This window comes from Lepidothrix coronata, unplaced genomic scaffold, assembly GCF_001604755.1.
Source record: "Lepidothrix coronata isolate B3197 unplaced genomic scaffold, Lepidothrix_coronata-1.0 Scaffold56, whole genome shotgun sequence".
Lineage (NCBI taxonomy): Eukaryota > Metazoa > Chordata > Aves > Passeriformes > Pipridae > Lepidothrix > Lepidothrix coronata.
Genome location: NW_016690236.1, coordinates 1460227 through 1482528, shown reverse-complemented (window position 1 = coordinate 1482528; position 22302 = coordinate 1460227). Strand labels below are relative to the sequence as shown.

The following is a 22302-nucleotide window of genomic DNA, read 5'->3' as shown; positions in this document are numbered from 1 at the left end:
AAAGAAGTTTTTAAAATTTGTAACAGCAAAAACCTTAAGACCTTTCTAAACAAAGTTCAAAGAAAGTACTCAATTTCAATGTATATGAGGGCTTTTTCTTAGCCCAAAAATAATTTTCTTTTCCAGTTTTTCCTTTCAGCCATCAGTCCCCTTCTGCTGCGCACCTGCATTCCCACACACACATACTTAGTTGAAGAGTTTTTCACTTACGTCCTCCCCATGCTTTAAATGACCTTGCATTGAGAACACTGGCACATAATGAACATAGATTATAATATTGGAGCTAATTACTCTGATTCATGTTTCTGACCTGAAGAGCATATAATAAGCGGATGAAAATACACCATACTACGCACTTTGTAAGATAAAGAGTCACTGCAGCTTGAACACCTCAGCAATAGGTAGGAATTCTGAAGTTTCTTATAAAATCTTCAAGCTCATCTTCTCCAGGTTTCACGCTTTAGTTAAATGCTTTCCAGCCTTTGGGAAGCCACAAAAGCAGCTTACATTGTTGGTATTACATTTAATATATATGTTTCAAGCTTTTTAAGACCATTTGGCATCTAAGACTGAAGACAGTATCACCCTATATACATAGAAGTTAATATGACAAATCAGGCTATTTCACAATGAAATGCCTCTTTTCAGATGATATTTATGTTTAAGAACAAGTTAAATTGTCATCTCTTTTTTCTTTCAGGTCTCATACTATGGCATTCTGCTAGCAGAGAACTTCCTTGCCAAGAGAGCGGGCCCCATCTGTCATTCACTCTTCTTGTTTCTCAGCAGAGTTAAAAAGCCTGACAGTTTCCATGAATAACAATGACACATACTCTTATATCTTGCAGAGAGGCTCAAATTTTGTTGATGAAAAAAGGGGAAAAAACCCTCAGTGTTTAGAGTTTTCTGAACACTGCTTATGTCAGGGTTTGAGTGAAGACGGAACTGCCATTGTGTGTGACAACAAACTTCCGTATAGCTGTTACCGTATAATTCTGACCTAGGCCACTGCAAATAAGGACCTGTTTTCACACAAATCTGTTTTGTAATCAATACCCCATGCTTTTACAAGAAAGATTCTTATGTATCTGGGTTCCAACAACTTTTAATACGCAGTTGTTGACCACGTTTATGCATCTGAACCTAAAAAGCTACATAAGCACGGTTGTTTGAACATGTTATGGAAAGTATTCAAAAATCATAGCAGAGAGACATGTTTTGGAGGAGGTGCTCACAGGGAGCATGTAGAAAATGTGCTTTTACTGCTATGGGAGCTTTTCATGGTAGGTTTAACAAACATAATTGCATAAATATAGCTATAGAAGCACATCTATACTACCTAATCTTCAGAAAAACTGCACCTACCTGTTTGGTAATAAGTTTATTTTGTTAGTGCAGAAGACAATGGGAAAAAATTTCCAAGCAAGGAAAGTGCTTTACCCAAGCTTACCTAGCTTTTGTGATTAATAGCGCAGCACTGCATCAGTTATTGGTCAGCCTGGTGTTGGTTAAAACTTTATTCCTAGCACAAGCTAATTCAAATTTCGATCTGAAAACTTCCTCTGGTCTCTTGAGGTTCTTTACAGGGAAAAAAATTACACCCATATCCCACATTAAATGTTTTTATGAAAGGAAAGGGAAGCTATCTGCATATAGACCTGTATTTAGAAGCACTTTTTATTATTGGCATGAGTGATTTGGTATTTTGTTTTTCCTTCAGCTCAATTCTTGAACTTCTGACTGTATTCAATCAAATTGACTGAGAAATATACTTTTGTCCTCAGGGGATATGCACTATTTCAGATTATAATTTAGATATATATTCCTTTTTTTTTTTAATAGATCTATCTTCACTGTGTAAAATTCAGCTCTTGTAGAGGCTGGTCAAGCATCAGTCTTTGGGAAAAATGCTGCTGAATATTATGTTAGATCTTGGCACAAAAAGAGGTATATGCAAATGACATTTTGAGAGTCATGAGCAATAAAGGAGAAGTTTAGAATGTTATGTAGGAAAGGATAGAATACCTTAAAGGCTAGAATAATAAAAGTGAAACTGAGTTTAGTATAGTGTAAGATAAGATCATGTAAAAAATGTCCAGAAAAAAAAAATCATGAAAACTTGGAATGAAATTTTGGCGAGTAAACTAAAATTTCACCAAGTCTTAGAGGAAAACAACTTAATTTTTTAAAAGGGATTTTTCTAACTTTACAATTAGGAAAATGCATTGTGGCTGTGCGCAGCAGCAGAGACCTTGCTTAATCCATCAAATGGTCCCTTCTAGCCTGAGGGCTTGGCTGATTTGTTGGATCTGTTTGACTAATGCTACTCCTATCTCTGTTTGAAACTCTCAAAATTCTGTATTGCCCTTCTACTCAAGAACCAGGAGCATTGTCTTACGTAGTTTCCCAACTGTTTACTTCTTTTAAGTATAAGCATTTAAAAACCGGATCCTTTTGAAAATGCTTACAATTCAAAATGCTGATGGCCTAGTCACTTTGACAAATCAGCTACTGAACAAAAAGAACAGAAGATGAAGCAGGCATAGCACAGAAAAGAAATATAGTTTCTGCCCAATGGAAACCCTATTGAAACCAAGCTGGAGTAGGGTGAGAGTGCCTTTTAAGGGAAGAAATAAAGCTGCTTCTACGTATTGGGTCACCCACTACGTAATGAGTCACACCAGCCTACTATTTCTTCTCCAGCTGATTCAGAACAAAGGTCCAAAATCAGAAGATAAAATAGGTTTTAAGATTTTTTTGTCTGTTCGTTTGTTTATTTTTGAAGCAAGAAAGCTGTGTACACAACCTGAGTAGTTTTGGTCAGTGTCACTGTATAAGGACATTGATGATAAGTTGAAAAGTGTTCCTCAGTATACATCACAATAAATTCAAACATATGAAAATTCTACTTTTGGTGCAAAAACACCCCATAAAGATCCTGGCTTAACAGGGTCTCAGATACTGATTTTTTTCATGGCTGGAATGTCAGGTGTTTTGCTTGGCCAAAGCTCCACTGAAGTTCAGTAAAATGTTACTTGCCAGTAAGTTTCAGAAAATTACCTATCAGCCTATTTTGGAAAGAGGGTGGCTGAAGTAAGGTGGAATTAGACACATTTATTTTATTAATATGGCACAGTCACATTGCTAAAAATTCTAAAAAATTGAAATTCATAAAGTGACTCATGCATGACTTGCCAATATTTTGGAGCTGAAGAATCTGTTTCAAAATCTGGTGACCCTAGGCTGTCTTGCTAGTAATCCTTCTTGATTAGTCCACACTCATCAATCTGTATCAGATAGAAGGACTGATGAATCTTTCCAATAAACACAAAGCATGTCCTAAAACTAATAACTGCCATTCCAGCTACCTGTGTCTAAAATACAGTGAACCTAACAATGTGAACTATGCTATGTCCTTATTTGAGGGAGTACTAGGAGATAAATAATATGTGACGTCAGTATATGCAACCATTTAGTTGTATTTCAAACTGCATTGAGGTTACTTTTTTAAAGATATTTTTCTTTCGGAAGGAAGGAGTTAGCCCCTTTGTGGAAGACAACAGTAGAATTTAAAAGCTGAGGCTAATGTGGAATTGACACAGTATGAAACATGAAATAAATGGTATATAACAGCTTTCAAGATGGAAACAACAAAAAGCTTCACCAAAGCAAACCGAAATTCTGCAGTTTGGATATACATACTGAGATGGTTCAGTAAGAAAACACATTTTTATGACTACCAGAAGTTCATAAGCATAGGAAAATGATGATGAGGTTAGAGTTGTAAAACAACCTTTTCACTGAGAATTTAAAAGATTTTTTTTAATCATGTTTTTATTTTTAAATAAAGTCTCAAAAATGCATTAACTTGCAAACTTTACTTTTGATAGCTTAGCAATCTTTCTACTCTTTCATATCATATGCTTTTAAAATGTCTTATGACTGTCTGAAGTTATACTACAAATACGTAGGGTAGAGATAGGAATATAAAGACATTTAAGTTTAAGATTCAAGTAGTATGATGAGTGTCAACAGTGCAGTTGCAGTTACAATTGGTAGCTCCATGGTGGAGCCAAAAGCATGAGCTTTACACTGAGAGAGAATCAGAAACATAATGTGAGAACATCCAGCTTTCTACAGAATCACTTTGTTCCAGCATACCCTACAGAACAGTGATTTCTTAAACTAAGCTGCAACTGAAGTGTGTCAGGAAATCTATTTCATTAACTGAAATAGCGAGCTGTTTGTAGAGTGCCAGTCATCAAGTTTCATTGCTGCCGAGTGTAGATTATATCATAAGTATACCACAGCGAGGGGAAAATTTCCATTTCAGAAGGGAAATCATACAAACTAAGGAACTCCACAAAGATTTCAGACTATAATCAAGTGTCCTGGGGACAATAGGCATCTTTGATTTTAGATAAATATTTTCATATGCCAATGAAAAGTACCATTCAGTGTAAAGCATCTTAATTGAGATGAAGTGCATAAGTCATTCCTTTGCTAAGGTATCATTCCAAAATTAGCTTCATAAAGCAGCGTATTCTTTCTTATTCACAAGCATATTTGAAAGTACAAAGGGCATATACATCAGTTTTTAGTGAAGCCTTAATCTCATTTCCAAAACTGAAAGTTTTGTTCTTTGAAATTATTATTTTTAAGTATTTTAAACTTTAATGTTCAGATACACATTAAAATAATATGAGGGGAAAATATGTAAAATAAAAACAATTCTAGACTATTTTATAATAGCTGTGTACAGTTTTTTCATTACATAAAAAAGCCATCAAAACTGAGTCATAAGTGAACCTTGAAGTTGCTCCCCATGTCCAGTCAGGGTAGATTACTCTTAGAAGGAGAATGGATGTTTCCTAATGCATTTTGTCTTGTCACACTGGGGATACCCGAAAGAAAAAACACTACCAGTTTACTACACTGCTTGTGAATTTGTGGAAATAGAGTTCAGCTGTCAAGTTATTACTCCGGATGAACCATTGAGTGTCACAGACAATCAAGCCTATTTGTTGCAGGCATAGGATGACAGTCTCTTAAACCAATTAAAAGCTATAAATTGGAAAGAGAGGGCTGCTGCTTGTTGCATGAGGCAGTAAAATTTTATGGCTTTGTGAACTTTCACTTGGAAAATTTCTAAAAATTATGTTATCAGAAGAACTCACGTCTACTTACAGTGGGTTCCTTCTTGTTCTAAAGCAAGCAAAGAGCACTCTCAGTTGAGGAGCCCAGGTTTCAGTTCCTTGTTACAGCTGGAGAAGATTCCTTTGACAATGCTCAAGTTTTGCCTGGCTGATGTAAAGAATTAACAGCATCCTCCCAGGTTTCTTAGACAGTGTCCTCACTGGTAATTAACACTCTAGGAATGACATTTATTCCTCATTTAAGAGTGGTAACAGGGTGTCACTTCTGCAACTTCCCAGAGATAGAATTTTCAGGGCAGTGCCCTTTAAGAATACTTATAAAAGCAAATGAGCTATGAAAATGGGTTAAGTGTTCATTTGTATGTATGACAGTCATTCAGTATACTAGCAATTAGAGAGAATATCAAATTTTAGGTTGCATATGCAACTGGCATGCACATCCTGTACTCATTTTGGAAAAGGTACTTCCTATTTAGAAGTAGAATACTAACAGAGTACATTTTCATATATAGCTGTTGGCCTATCATACTTAATCCATCTCAATTCATTTAAACCATTCATTTAAATGTGAGGGAACACTAGCTATTGAAATATACATTGTGAGTTAGTAGTGAATTTCCATTTGTCTTAGTGTTAGAGGTTAAGTAAGCTCTGAAGTAAGATCAATCCTGAGAAGTACTGTTTGAACTAAAATATACCTTTCTAATTTGTAAGCTCTTCAGTTAAGAGATATATCTACTTCTACAGTATTTCATAGATGGAAGACAAAGAGCTGGAAGCATTACTACAGCTAAGGTAAGAGTGAAGGCTCTTGGTAGTACAAGATACTAGTAAGTACAAGATACTGTGCTAATTGCTGGAGCAAAAGTAAACGTGCAACAGTAAATTGGATGAAATTATAAAATTGTATGATGCCTCTAATAACATCCTTTGCCATCAGAGACTTACATCAATAGAAGAAGATTTCAGGATATTAGCAAAGTTTTTATTGCAGCGCAGTTTGTTATTGTGAGTGCTACAGAAACACTAGTATTTGCATAGCTGGTGTAAAGTGGAAGATCTGTTTTTGCAAAATAGCGTACCACATCCCCATAAGGGAGGAAGCTAGCCAATGAGACCAGGCTGCATTTCCACTGATTATGATAATGAACTAATGATCTCAGAGACTAGCTGGACATCAAAGAGTCTGTTGCATTAGCAACACGGAGAAAAGGATGCTGAGATGACAACTGTCATGCAAACGCCTACTCAGCATATTGCAAACAAGTTCAGCTGAGCTGACAAGGAATATAAAAGTGCTTATATAACAAATGCCAGTTGTTTTGCTAAGGAAAAGAATTGTTATGACTCATGAGAAGAGCAAAGGAATTACCTGAAATCTGGGGGAACAAGTCGGTTTATGGCCAGTCTTCGCGAGCGAAGATTTGGGAAAGGTCATTACCCTTCCAGCCTGCGCAGTGGATTATTTAGGTGAGACACAGCGTGCGCTGAACTGAGCCCACCCTAACCACTAGACCACCAGGGGCCCCACAAGTCGGTTTACTGCAATGCTAAAAATTCAGCAATGTGCTCCTAACCAAGAAAAAAAAAAAAAAAAGGAGTCACTCTCTACAAGAAAAATCTGTAGCTAAATCAAGTAGTGATAATGCAGAACCTTAACACATATGAATCGCTGAAGACATAGATCTTTAAAAAACATATTTAGGAAACTGTGGTAATCAAGAAAGATCATACAAATATTTGAAAACATTTATTTTAAAAAAATATTACCAGGATAAGGTAGTTCTTAATTGCTCTTGCAACATGTATAAAGAAAACTTGGATTTTGGACAATACTGTTTGATTAAAGCATGTAGGATACAAAATAGGAGAATTATAGCAATGCTAAATAAAGAAGATAACTTTCAAGCTCAAAAGACATTTCTTTTAACTGCAATTTTATTTTAATTTAGACATCATTATGTTGACTAAAGACTAATAGTAACAGAGGTGAATACTGTTTTGGACCCTACAGACCAATAGCAATAATGCAGGTGGTCACCTATTTCTTCACAAGGAAAAAGAATATGGTACCAGTCACTAAGAATTGTGTTAGTACATAGATTTCCAAGGGACTGATTTCCCCAAAATAAAAGCCATCATAAGTCAAACAGGCTAGAAAGCAATATTTAAAGAGAAAGACGTCAAAAGAAATTTGGAAATTCTTTTAAAATAAGATGGCTCCTAGAAAGCAAGAATTGTGCAGTAACAATTCTGTTATCCAGGTGAGAATGACAGCCAAAAGCATGTCCTGATGCAGCACAATGTAAAGACAGTACTTAACAGTATAAGAAAACAGCAAGAAGGAAATAGAAAATAAATCAATATAAACTTACATTTATATACAGATATAGATATCTGATAAAGGAAGTTAAAGGCATTATGAAAAATGCATGGTAGAATGGGCTTAACTAATCTTAGTAAGAAGATTTAAACGTTACCAGGTCAAATGTGGTGGTGAGTGATTAGGTGCATCTTCTGATGGACAAATTCCAAACTAATTCCTTACAGTGAGAGACCTTGCAACTGCTTTTTTTTTCCCCCTCTGCCTCCACCAATAGTAGAGGTAATTCAGGTAGTGTCTAAGTATCTTCACTGGGAGAAAACACTGCACACCACTTAAAAAAAGACAAGATTAAGAAACAATCACTTAAAGTCTAAAATGACAGAAAGTCATATGAGAAAATGCATGCAATTTCAACAAAGAGTGGGATTTAGCATTGCCATGCTTTATTAATAGGATGGGCGGACCCACCTGCTGTTTTTTCTGGAAGACATGCTTTATCCAGGAATATTTTTTGGATTTGGTATAGGGTATCTTGGCAAAAGAAAAGGACCAGTTACTATAGAGGTCAGGCTAAATGTTCCAATAATACCTGCATTCAGTGAAACTTTGAATAATATCATTGCAATAGCCTCTTCTCATGTCTTACTTATTAGAGGAGATAAATCGCTGGCTGTATGCCCTGGGTCTGCTTCATGTTGTTAATCACTTTGTAATTTCCCTGACAGAATATACTGACTAAATTGCCTCAGTCTCAGAATATTCCTTTCCCCCTTTGTATCTCTGTGAAGCATCTTTAGCTTTACTCTGTGCTGAGAAAATAAAATAACTTTACTTCTTATAATATTTCAATATTCAAGACATCTCTCAGTTTTCTTAAATCTGAAATAGCAGACAGATCCTTTGGAGAGAAACTCCAAATTTGCAGAAGGCTTTTAAAACTCTTCCTCCATAGAAACTGGGAAACTCCTTTCCAGAAATTTCCAGTTCCTTCCAATTCTTTTTCTTTCTTCACATCTAATAACACTTCAGAAGAAGTTACCTCTATGAAAAATAAATTAAAAAAAAAGGAAATTTTCTTTTCCTTTCTGGACTAAATGCCTCAGTAACCTTTCTAGTTTGATCAATTGGAATGAAAAAAAAAAACGGATTATTTTCCTGCAGTTTTATCTATGCTGTTGAATACAGAAAAAGGCAGGACACCAAATAATATTAAAAAAAAATCACAGCTTGCGTCTAAAACATGACATTTTTCTTTGGAATGCCATGTCATGAGCTGATAACGTTGAAATTAAATGACAATTCTTGGTAAGAAAGCTTAAGGCAGAAATTATATACTTTGCTGATAATCTGGTGTGAAGCTAGGACAACCAGTCCCAATTTAAGAAGGCCGTGATGATGGGAGAATCTAATGGGTCACCTGTGTTAATATATTTTGAACTTCCAAGCACATGCTTTGATGCTCTTTCACAATCTGGGAGCTGTACCAAGAATTTATACATGATGAATCGAGGCAGAAAAAAAATTAAACTGGAAATTACAACAACAGTAAATGTAATAATAACTCCTTATTATAAATTTATGTGTTAAGACTAATATCCAGAGTTAATTGGGACACTTAGGAACTGTGACCACTAAGGGTACTCCCAGGAAAGGTCACATTGCATCGAAGTGCATCTGAAGTGCCTCTTTCTGCTGCTAGAGCTGTGAAAAAACCTGCAGTGTCAGTCTTACTGACTTTGTCAGTAAAACAGAAGACTAACCTATAAAATTATGTAAAGCATATACAAATGTATGTTAGTTACTACTTTGTGCAATATATAAAATTTCTTTCTATCTAGTGCTTCAAGGCACAAAACATTTGTTTGATTTTTCTTTGGACTTCACTCAAATTTAAACTCTCCTTCAGGGCTATTAAGATGAGCTGCCCAGAAGAAGCTCAATGGAGCTTGCAATATAGCAGGTGCTGAATGGATGCACTCCCTTGCCAGTAGCTGTAGAATGTAGCAAACTTGCCTTTATTGGCTTCTAAGGCAGTGAATCTGCCCTAGTTTTTCAACACAGCCCTAGGCGTGCTACTGATCATTTAGATTTAAGCTTCTTGGAAGTTCTAAATGCCTCTCGCTGCAGCTACCTGTAGCTTTTCAAAAAGATGCAGCTGGCAAGTTGACTCAGAAATATGCCTCAAATTTACTTTCAATAAATCGCATTTAATCTGCCTACTGTTTGATACAAAAGTTCTTCTTTGTTAAAAACACATCCAGCAGCTTTGAAGCAGATTGTGAATGAACAATTGATGAGTATCAGCAGCTGTTTGCAAAAAACATTGATTTTCTGTAGATAACAAATCATCTAAACATTTAGAGTGTCTTACTATTTTATATAACCTTGGGAAATAAGGTACTACCGCTTTAGCATTCCAACAAATAAATTTAGTCCCTGCCTGTTAAGTATTTCTCTCAAAGTATTTTGGGTTTTGTCCTTTCTCAAAGTACTCTAGAGAGTACTCTAGAGATAGGTTATTATATTTCTTCGTGAGTGAGACAGATAAAATAGAGTACAATGCACCCACTTTCTCTACTTTCATTTTACACACATGGAACTTTAAAATTTATATAGACAGTCATATTTTCCAAGGGCCCTTCCTGTTTGCCCTATACATATATACAGTCCACCTCAAGTATGAAATGACAGCTTCTCTAAGATTACCTTAAACATGATTGTATTTGCTCTTAGTGGAAAAATGAGCAAGTTCAAATATTCCCAGCAAACAAATTTTTAAATATACCTACTCATTTACCTGGAATAATAAACCAAAGGATGACCAACATAAATAGGTGCAATTTAAAAACTGCAGACCTGATGTAAATTGCTTTGTAATTTGCTGTTAAAAGTGTTGATTTTGGAAATATTTGGTGTAGAATGTGAACAGCTTAATATATGATGATACATGTATGTAAATTTCAGGATTGATAGGATTATTCCTAAGAGTATGCTTTAATTATAACTAAGTATAATAGAATTTATCCATAAACTAGATGGATTCTTCCAGAGAATTGAGAAGAAAAGAAAAGCAAAAGGGAGATACCAGCAAAATAAGAGATTAAATTGGTCCAATACTGAAAGATTCTTGCGGAGTTCAATCTAACATTTAGAAAAGAAAGTCTTTAGTATTTAGAAGTCACTGGCTCAACAAATTTTGATCAAATTTGAACTTTTTCACTTACTTTACTCATAGGAATACTTTTACTGGTGGAATTTATATTCCTTTAATTCTGTAATTTTATGTGCCAGTGCACTGATGGGCCTAAGGGAGCATCTGAAATATAAAACTGGTAAAGACCAGATAGGCTTCAGAAGCAAGCTTAGTCCATCTTACTGACAGGGGTCATTTCCATTAATATCACATCTTAATAACTATGTCCTTAGACTGCCACAGAGCCCTGCACATTAGCTTTTCTCATGAACCCTAGGATTGAAAGTTGTTTACAAAAAGGATAAAAGCGTGACACATGGTTATAAAAAGGCATGCTGCATGATTAAGACTGATCTTTTACTTCAGTACACATACTTCTAAAACATCCCTGTTCTTTTAGGCTGAAAGAGAGGAAGAATTATATCTTGAAGCCAAAATTCACAATTAAGCTATTTTTCAAATATTTCTAGAGCAACTCCCTCTGGTGAGTAATGATTATCAAGAAGAATATATTAAAAAATAGATAACGAACGTCAATTCTCACCTTTCTGGTCCTGTGTTGAAATGACCATGGTAAACAGAAATAGGTATGTCTGAAAAATCCAGCCACTTCACGGCTATTTGGCCCTAAAGTAATACTCACCACCTTACAGGTATGAGGACTCAGTCAAAGGCATTAGCTGGTCCATGTCAATCTCCCACCACATTTTATGATTCACTTAATGCATATGAACTTGCAAATAAAAATGTGGTTTCCCCATCATATTCGGCCTAACAAAGGGAATGATCGAAATCCGGATTTTTAAAACTAAGGTATGGTACATTAAACCAGTGCATTTCACAGTAAAAGGAGGTAAAGGGAGCCTACACTGTCAGTTCTTAAGAGATATCTAGCTATCCTGTAGTAATTTAGTCCCTTTGTTTATCTAGGCTTACCCTAAGGGTTCTCACTCTGATCTTTACTGCTGTAGTAGTCTATATCGTAGAAAATTTCTAAATCTTGGGAACTACCTTCTATTCATCTCTCTTGCTTAGGAAAGGCACAAATGGCTGAGAAAAGGAAACATTCTTCTTCATCCTTTACCTGCCTCCTTCCCATTACCATGCTCTTCACAGACTGACGATTTTCCTGTTGTGAATTCCAAGCTTTATAATTACTTTTCTTGTGCCAATTAATCTGTAAAAAAAAGTACACACCATGAGTTGTTTGACCTTTCCAGACCTCAAAATTATTTCTACATCAAGAATGAAAAATTATTCTAGTTAACTATGTGAATACAGCTTTCAGAAGAAAGTAAAAAAGAGAGCTCGAATTTATATGAAAAATCTGAATGTTACTGCAACTAGTTGTAAAGTGTTGTAAAAGCTTTTTTAGTCCATTGTTAACTGCTGCTGAGGAAGTGTCAGACTAGTTCCACTATCACCTAGGGCAGTGCTTAAAGGTGCAGAAAACATAACTGGGAAAAAATGGCTGAGAGGTTGAGATGTATCACCGACTAAGCAGTGTTATACCTGTATCAATCATAGGGAGCATTTTCCTTTATCAAATTGTGATCACCTGTTGTAAGACATGAGAAAATCATCACCAAAAACCTGAATGAACCTCAAAGATTTGGAAGAGCACCAACTGAAAATGACAGATCAGCACTAGAGGATGCAGTCATGTTGATTGTGAGACACCACACCCAAAGGGGTGTTCTGTCTTACACAGGGGCTTCTCCATCCCCCATAGATCTGCAAATGGATTGGACCTTTGGGATGAATGGAGTATCCTCCTTCTAAGGCATTCACCTTGCTGAAAGAAGTTTGATAGTCTGTGAAACCAGACACAGTGTGCAAGACCAAATGCCCAATCCTGTTGTATCCTTGTCATACATTGTCCTATGGCAACATGCAGGTCCATTCTATCCCTTTTGAGGAGACGACCCAGAACACTGTGCAGAGTTTTATAAAAAAGGAGATGTCATAGTTTTATAGAATGGAAGATTGACTTTTTCTGTTTGCTCCTCTCTTTGACTGTGTTTGGGATTTTTTGAAGAATGTACATTGAAATTCTGAATTCTTAGAAAGCATTTTTTGTAATGTGGATAGCTTTATCTCCTGCAGTCTCATAATCTCATCCCTGAATAATAATAGTCAGCTCAGAACTCATCACTGCACATATAAAGTTCAAATATTTTTCTTCTATTACTTAATATTACATACTATTATTTTCATCAGCCATTTTGTCACCCAGTCACTCAGTGGTTTCATTGTCCCTCTATAATTACTCATTGTTGGTCCTTGTCTTTACTAAGCTCCTGTAATTTTGGCTTAACCATTTGCTCTCTCATATTCAACTCCCTTTCCAGGGTATTTAAGAGACATGAATCATGACAGATTGAAACAGATATTCTGGTGGGACTTCAGTGTTGACCTCTTTCCACAGAAAACCCACTATTTATTTCTAGGTAGTAAATAGATTTTAATAACTAAGAGCACAGAAATAGCACACTGGTTTACAGCAGTTAGGCACCCTCTATGGCAAGAAAATATGACAATATTTCTCAAGTCTTTCACACAATTATCAGCAAGTTATACTTTTAAGTGTTACTCATAGCATGTATCTCTGTAGGCTGTACCTACTCTATAGTTTGTATCTTTTACATTTCAGAATAAAAAACAATCCTAAACAGCCTCCAAGGAGGGAACTTGTCTTTAGCTTCTGTGATTGTTAGAATAATCACAATTCACTTTAGTTATTTCTACTGACTGTGAGAAACAGTTAAGTACAATTGGCTATTTGTCCAGAAAATAACTACACGTTAACTTGCATAAACAATCCAATCCAATCCAATTACTTCATCTGATTCCTGTTGTGGGAATGCCAAATGGGCTCATCAAGCATGTCATTAAAGATGCATATTTGGCTTTCAGACCCGCAACAGGAACCAAATGAAGTAATTGGGATTATTAATGTAAATTAAGTATTACACTGCAGTGGCACTGCTAAGGTGAGTAAAGATTAGTAAACTGTTTTTAAAACCAGGAGGAGAATAAGTTTTATAACTTAAGCTTTAGCTTAGCTTTAACAGGAAGAAAGTTTTTGAAAAGAAAGGAAAATAAAACATTGAATGATGCTGAGTACCAAAAGCAGAGATTTTTATGTGAAAATTGACACATCTGTTTTATTTTGCTTACAGAAAAGTGTCAGAAATCACAGAGAAAAACAATAAGATGGTGGAGAATGAATGATGAATAAGAGCACAGATGCCAATGCTAAGAAAAATGTTTCATTCTATCTAACATTATAGCGGGAAGTCCTCCTTTTTCTATATTTTTATATTTGTAGGGAGTGTTACTATTTCAAGAATTATTGAGAATCTTTGCCTTATCTCTGACCCTGCAAAATAGGTCAGGGCATTTTGGATTCTCAAATACTTCTGTATGTCAAAACCTAGAATAGACCCATCTGTTCCAGTTTTCATCTGTTTAATTTTTTCTACTGCAGTTAACTCTTGTTACAAGATCTTGTAAAATTTGTACTGGGAAAACAATGGCAAAGTATATTTGATTATACCCAGGTTGTTTGATCTTGAACCTTAGGTGTTAGAGCAATTATTTCACTAGACTTTGAGACATCCATGTGAGAAATACTTCTCATTCCTCATAATTGTGTGGTAAGGATGTTAAGCACTAAAACCTCCCTACTGTTTTCCAAATACATTTCTCGCCTGAACTGTGAAGAAATTTTTGAATAAGGCAATTATGACTTGTTGTTCCCCTGATACTGATACTACTGTTTAAATGGCAACTTTTGAATCAAGAACTTCTGTAATCAAGTATTTTCTATAAACCATCTCTAATACAAATACTTCCAGTAATGGATGTTTTCAGACTAGAAAATTTCACCCATAAACAAGGAAAAAAAACCTTGTATTTTTGCTGTTACATGAAATTAATGGAATATGATTCATTTAAAGCAGTTACTCATTTATTCTGCTTTGCAGCAAATCACTTGGGAATGTTTGCTACTTTTAATTTGCCAGGGTTTTCTCTTCTACAAATCAAATTAGTAACCAAGTCCCTTGTTAGGGAGAAATATAATGAAACTAGAGTTCATGGGCAGTTAGGCAGAGCTGCCCTAAGCCTTTGTTTCTGCTGGGGTCTGCTGCTTGCTAACAAGATGCTGTCATAGGACAAGAGTGCCTAAGGCTTCTAATATGACACAAGTGAGAATTATTGAGGCTACAAAGCTCACTGAGCATCCAAACCCTGCTTTATGAGCATATTTGAATCTCAGCCATGTAGTTTTATTCTTTTGACCACTTCTTGTTATGCAGCTGTACTAAAATATCAGCAATGCTGAAATTTTCCTTTGATATGGATCATAAAACACTCATACTTGTCTGTCTGTATTATGACACTGTCAGCATTTCTGAAGACAAAACTTGTTTTTTTCTCTCACACAATGATCCTGTAAATTCTTTGTAATTCACTATAAACACTTGAGTAGCCCTCAAAGACTATGGCTGACTAGTATATACAGCAGCTGTAAGATCCAACACCAGTTTTACAAGAGACAACTTATTCTAAGTGGACCCATCCTGGATGCATTCTTTCGAGGGACGGGATTATAGCATGCATACATTACATAGTAACATTGCCTTGAGCATGTCATCAAGAGCGTTCTGAGGTAGAAGCACATCAAATTGAAAGAAAGGCCTCAAAGTAACCACTCCTCTTTGCAGAGTTCTCCCAGAAAGCTTTTTTCCCATATAAAGCATGCATTTATGCTGTGCAGTAAATCAGAATGACACAATACAATTTCCATTTCTTCCCTGTTCAATAGTGCCATGGTATTCCCCAGAATTCAACTATTCATTCTAGACTTGTAGGTCAAAAAGGGAGATTTTTTTATCTGAACAGCTACGGGCTGTAGTTGTACTCTTTCCTGGAGGCATGGGTTCGTATCCCACTTCTGACACCAAGATTCTGTTGAAGTTTCGAGCTGGCTTCCCACCAAGTCTCCAGAACTCAATGAAAGAGCCTACTCCTCAGAGAGGGAAGAAAAAAAAAACGAACAGCCAAAGCTATAGCAAAAATATATATTTTACATATAAAACAGATATATACAGTGAGAATCCTATGTACATATAACCCCAAAAACCTCAAACAGCAACCTAAACAGGAAGAGGGAGAGGGACAAGGGAAAAAGGACAAAAAAGGGACAAAAAGGGACAGAAACAAAACAAGTATGCACAATCGAAAAACCCGGTAACCAGCAAAATAAAGAACTAGCAAAATCTCACCACTTCCCTTGAGAAAAGCAGGACGGTCAGACCTGGCCCAGCACACTCCTCTCCTGCGTGGCAGACAACAGCAGTTGATACAGGCCTCAACTTCAGATAAGCAACGCCAATGTAGGGACCTCCTGTTCCCAAACCTTGCTGGAAAAGAAGAGAGCGAGGTCTCTCTGGTCAGCTTTATTTATACCTCAGTTTACGTAGAGGAATAGCATGGAATACTTCCTTGGTCAATTCCCTATTCCTCCCTGGTTACAAGCTGGTCTCCAGGAAGGCCTAGACTAAAACTATTACAATACCTATGGATTTTTGGATTTTTAGCTTTTTGTAGATTTTAGAAGTAGCTGTATTATATCCCTTACCCTGTAGCACAGTAGTTTACACATTAACCCAACACTGTTACCTCATTCCATATCACTCCCTTAAAATTCCATTAGCTTGTTTAGACTTCCCTCAAGGTAGGCCTTCATTCTGTTTAAGAACATCTGCACCCTGGCCTGGACAACAAGATACCACACAGGCACAGCTTTGGAGGAACTCAAAGGACTGAATGTGCTGTAATTAAGAGGAGGTTGAGGAAGAGGGGGTCCCAGAGCCCCCTGCCTCAATTTTCAGAGAGGCATGCCAGGGGAGGTGCTGGAGGGTGGATAGATCTGGTATTGGATGGGTTAATACCTTAAATTGTGGAACCACATGGACATGGGGCCCCATCATATGTATTCCTGTGGGCCTCAGGCCTGGAATTAAAGGACCTACTCTCTTTATCTTATCTTATACACTAAGTTGGCTCGGAGTCCTGCTTTCTGTGGTCTCCTAAGGCAACTGGGACATCTTTTTCTTGCAGTCTTGGAGATCTGGACTACAAGGATAAAGACCTTTCTTCACCTGAGGCATTAGGAAAATTTCCCAGAGTAAATAAATGCAACTGCAGAGCTGGACTCATTGAGATACAGCAGAAACCTTTAACATGACACAATCTGTTTCCTTTTATGGATTACTGAAAGTAATTTACAGATTACATGGATAGGCAATTCATAGCTAGTACTTCAGTTTAGCATTTCATTTGCAATGTCGTTTGTATGAATACCACGGGTATGTTTCCAGTTTCAGAGAAGAAATACTTGAGTTTTGTACAAATCTAGTGTGTAGCAAATGCACAGATTCAGCACAACAGAGACATACCTTAGTAATTTGGGAAAATATTTTTTCCATTTATCTTGAAAGCTGGTCACATGACATTACAAAATACACTTGAACCATATGAGAAAAGTCTAAATTAAAGCTTGTTTTTCTTCTCATAAAAGCACTTTGCTCTCCTGCAGTCTGGGGAAAAAGGGGAGCTTTTGGGTCTTGTGTAACCTAGAAACCAATAAGTTTTACAATATTCTCCATTATTCTCTGTAGGCAACTTTATTTCACTCTATTTCACTCTTACAGAATTCCACGGTTCCTCTAGAGGCTACCTCTAATTTCTCTCTTTGGTGAAATCTGTAATCTGTAAACTTCTCTTAGAACCATAGAAGATGCTGAGTTGGAAGGGACCCATCAGGATTATCAAGTTCAACTCTTGGCCCAGCACAGGACACCCCAATAATCACATCAAGGGCCTGAAAAGGTTGACTTGATATAAGATTCTTCAGCTTAAGGAAGACTTTTCTTCTTCCCTGTTTAAAAACCTTTTTCTTTTCATTCCTTACCTGTGGACTAAATTTCCTATGGCCATTTTGAAATTAAGATTCCTAAAGTAATTCTGGGATGTGTTGCCTAAAAAAATTAGGAGAAAAAGACTCTCCAGACAATCAGACAATGTTAGTATAGATAAGATAGAGAGCAGCTCTTTTAATGAATGCCTTCTGGCTCATGGAGTACAAAGACGCGTACCCACATACAGAATTCTTACACTTTTATATAATTTACTAATTATCATATCTAATGGGGACATCCAATCCTAAGACCCCTTTTGCCCTGGTAGCACCCTCAGAACCGCCCCACTGGAGCCTCTCCAAGGGCTTTGAGCTTTCCAGCTTGTTTTGTCCACCATATCTCTTGTTTTTCTGGTCCAGGTGCACATCCCAATGGAATGTTCTTGCTAAAAATCTATTGCCTTGAAAAGATGGTTAAAAGATGGTTAAACTGAAGCTTCGGGAGTGTGATACACAAACTGTGAGAAAGTAATGGTCTAAAGTGAAGGAAAACTCCAGCTACATTAAAATCTACAAAAAGCTAAAAATTAAAAATTCTAAGGCATCAGTGCCTTTTAATAGTAAGTACAGTTCACTATATCTAAGTAAATCAGAAGTTTGATTGATCTGGTTTTAGGTCAGAGTAAAGGCTCAATTAAACTCAGGAATGTATATCTTGTTTCAAGAGTGGTCAATAAAACTATAAATGAAAACATAATCCAGACTGGATAAATGTCAGATCGTATATAATTTAAAGTATAAGTTTTTGGTATCATATATGACTGCTACTCAAAGCAACTCATTGCAGAACTTGCTAAAAGAGAGAAAAATCAACCTGATTTACTTCTGGGTCAAGGGCGAAATTTGGTTCAGAATACCCTTATCAAATAGTGACTTTATGACAGCAACCTTTATCCTCATAGAAATCAGAGATACAGTTTTAACTATTCATAATACTGTTGCTTGCCTTCAATTAGCAGTGGTAAATAAAAATGTGAAGCTTGTTAAAAAAGGAAATGAAAAAGAGCAGCTGACAGGGTAAAATACATCATGGAAAATAGATAAAGACACCACACTAGCCAATCAGAATAAAAACAACATTACAGCAAAAGCCCATCTAACAGGCTCCATCACTGAAAAAAAAGGGCCATGTTATTTATAGGATGTATCATAATTAAATGAAAGAGGAGGATCTTACAGCAAAAATAAATCAAGGGTGGGGAAGTTATGAATAAATCAGGCCAGGAGAATCATTACCTTTCATAACATAAATATGAAACCATTAACAGTGCAGGACAAATGAAAGATTTGAGGAATGTCTTGGTAAGTACTCCAAGGCTATGAATAATTTTACAGACTTATCATAAGCATGGAATCTGCCCAATAGTTGTACAGCTTTGCAATCCTGTGCCAAAGATTTGTGATTTCAGAGTGAATAGATCCTGTAGGTACAAAAAGGAGTGCTATGGGAAGAAAAGCCATCACAGAAAATTTGAGCATTTCAATGCCTTGATGTTCACAGCAGAGGAGCCAAGGAGGTTTTGTACCACAGACCATTCTTCACAGGAGATAAGTCTGAGGAATTGTTTCAGTCAGACATGCTAATAAATCATTTTCAATTAGAGATCAATAAATTGAATAGTAATAAATCACACAGATCATGTGATATTTGCTCAATATTTCAGTGTGAACTTGCCAACATGTTAAGTATATTATACTTTCAGTCAGCTTTACTGCCAGAGGAAAGGGAGATCACTGGTGGAATTTCAGCTTCCTAGAGGAATCTAGGTTATTGTGCAACAATGCACAAAGAAAATTGATAAATTCTGTTTAGAATTAGAACATAGAGTTATATTAGTAATTAAAAAAAAACCCTAGACATCAAACAAAGGGTGATGAGGCAAACCATTGAGTAGCTTCTACATAAAAATACATAGCCAGCTATATATTATCCACCTTGAAAAAGGGATAGCTTGGAGAAAATCTGATAGAGTGCTATGGGCTTATGAAGGTTTGAAATTAAGTGGAAAAAAATTCTATTCACTTTTTCCTGTTAAAACACCTGAACTAAGTGATGCCCTTAAACTATCAAGCAACAGATTTAAAAATAAGTGAGAGAAAATAACAATTGTAAATTACATAACTTTGTCATGGCAATTAGCAGTAGCCAAAATAGGTTAAGAAATAACTAAAGAACTAATAAAAGAACACCCATCAAAAGCTGGTGTATATGATGTGGAGAGAATAATTTAATAAAATATAAACTATTGACTTTTGGAGGAAATATTGAAGGATTGTGCATCTACTCTACCTATACAGTGAGGATGCTTTCCCTATGCACCTGTGACTGGCCACTGTCAGAGACAGGATTCAGCAGTGATGGACTGTTGCTTTGACCAGTAGGTCATCCCCATTCAACTGTGATTGCTACATTTCAAATGCTACACACATTAGCAGAAGAGGATGCTAAGGCAATCAAATCATGTTCAGATAAACCAGGACAGTTAAAATTTTGTATAATATACTAGTAATTGAATTTTGAAGCTGCAAAGTGTTTCTCAATAACTGGAATAATGCCAATTAAAAATTTACATTTGTAATAAAACTAGTCATGGTTATGATTTATTATGTGGAAGGTGGGTTTTTCTTTTGCAGGGGAGAGTATTAGTTAGCTTTTTAAAACAAGACACCTAGTATGCACACCATTTAAATTTAGAGGTTTACATTCATTTTATCATGTTACTCATTAAAGGCCCAGATTAGTGCAAACAAATTGGGCAAAATCTGAGGGAGAGATTATATAATATTCAGACAAGGTACAGGGTTCATGGCACAGTTACTCCATAGTATTATTCAGATATGAATTTGCACATGATAATTGTTATTTGTTTTGACATTTGCCAGTGCCATGCCTGACTGTTACTTACTTAGAAGGCTAGTTTTATGCAATTTTTATTCTTACAACGTATTTCTTCTGACATTCTTTTGCCTTCAGTCTTGATGTTATATATTCAAGTATTATAATCATAGAACATTCAAACAGTATAAAAAAACACACTGAAATATTATACGACAGTGTGTGACTATCAAAATTTACTTTTAGGTAAGTGTTATGAATTCTTTCTTTAAAAATACTGCTCCTGACATTTATGGGTAAGAGCCACTGTTGTCCCTTCAGAAATACATTCTGAAGAAAAAAAATGAGACTGAAAAGAAGTATATGTGCTGTTACGACATCTGCTCTATATGATATCTATAGTCAGAGTTGCAACACATACTTCTAATACTTATCAGTGTCCCTTCCTTTAAAGGGGAAAGAAATATTTTTTTCTTTAGGTGAGAAAGCTGCAGAACTTTGACTCTTGGAACTGCTTAAGTTCTTCATAGTGGCAGACACACATTCAGGCATGTTTTAAAAACGCACAGTAGATTTTAAAACCTCTTTTTGTATGTGGCATTTTGTCTGAATGCCATGACACCACACTGAAAATCACATAGCTTCTAAAAGTGTTGCAATGCAAATGTATTACCTCTGCAATGGAGACTGCTGCCCTTTAAGAAAACAGTTTTCTTCCTTTGGTAATACTTTGAGATATGTCCCGCTGCTGATCCTTTCAGAGTTTTATCTTGCTTTCTCAATGACCTTCTGTAGAGGTAGGCTTCCTTCCCATCATATCATGGAGTGTGGAACACATCAGGCTCTGCAGAGTTCCTTAAATATTTGGTTGAAGGTCAGCCCTACCGTCCAGGAAAGAACAAATGCATAGTTTTATACTTTGCTACAATTGAAGAAACCTGAAATTAAAAAAAAAACAAACAAAACAAACCAAAACAACAACCAAACAAACAAAACCCACCAAAAAATCCACAAAACAAAAACCCACACACCACAGGAACCACTTTCCCAGTATGATGGTGTTAATTTGTAGCCCTGTAACTCTATAACTTGTGCAAATAAAGGCTTGCCAACAGTAATAGCTCAATACTCTGGTGTGCATATTTCACTTATTTTGCAAAGCAGCGGAAAACAAAGATGCAGGCAAGTCATATGTAAAGAAAAGGCTGGGTTTTTTCTGCTGCTGACACTATGTCATTGAATTATGGGCAGTGGTTTGGTGCAAATCCTTGATCCCATTGAATAAAGGCAAAACTCCTGTTGTTATCACTTCATCTGGGGAAATGAACGTGGAGAATTTTGGAATAAATCATGGAGACCAGAAGTCCCAGAGAAGCAAAGCCTTTCCTACACTTTGGTTCTCTTTATGCTGAAAGCCTGAACATGGATAGAAAACACTGCTTTAGGCAGATTATTTGGAAATTCAGAAGTAAACAAGGCAGGATTTTGGTGCCACTATTTACCTAGAGCTAACATTCATGATATTCACATAGCAGATTCATAATTTGCTTAGAAACACACTCCAGGAAGTTTTCTAGGAAAACTCAGAGAAGTTGATAAAGCTATGGTATAGCCTCTCAATAGCTTCAAACCACTACAGTGTTTGAAAGAAAGTAAGGTGCTTTGCTCTCATACATGGGATTTTCTCTCCAAGAAACAATCCTAAACTAACAACATTTAACTTTGCACTAGAGAAATATTTGTCACATGATACTTCATTAAGCCTCCAATAATTTTAATGGAATAAATCTGAGTTCCCAAAAG

General features: G+C 36.1%; 1 long non-coding RNA gene across 5 annotated transcripts; it reads right to left on the bottom strand.

The window, feature by feature from the left end:
- Positions 1-7106: 7106 nt before the first annotated feature.
- Positions 7107-21365, bottom strand: LOC108498174. 5 transcript variants are annotated; one of them, XR_001875098.1, is made up of 5 exons: positions 21173-21365; positions 15967-16019; positions 11760-11852; positions 7951-8013; positions 7107-7813 (listed from the first exon to the last, which is right to left on the bottom strand). It is a non-coding gene; the product is annotated as an uncharacterized LOC108498174 (long non-coding RNA). The 5 variants fall into 5 exon arrangements; XR_001875097.1 differs by lacking the exon at positions 15967-16019; XR_001875099.1 differs by lacking the exons at positions 15967-16019; positions 21173-21365 and adding an exon at positions 16364-16551.
- Positions 21366-22302: the final 937 nt, after the last annotated feature.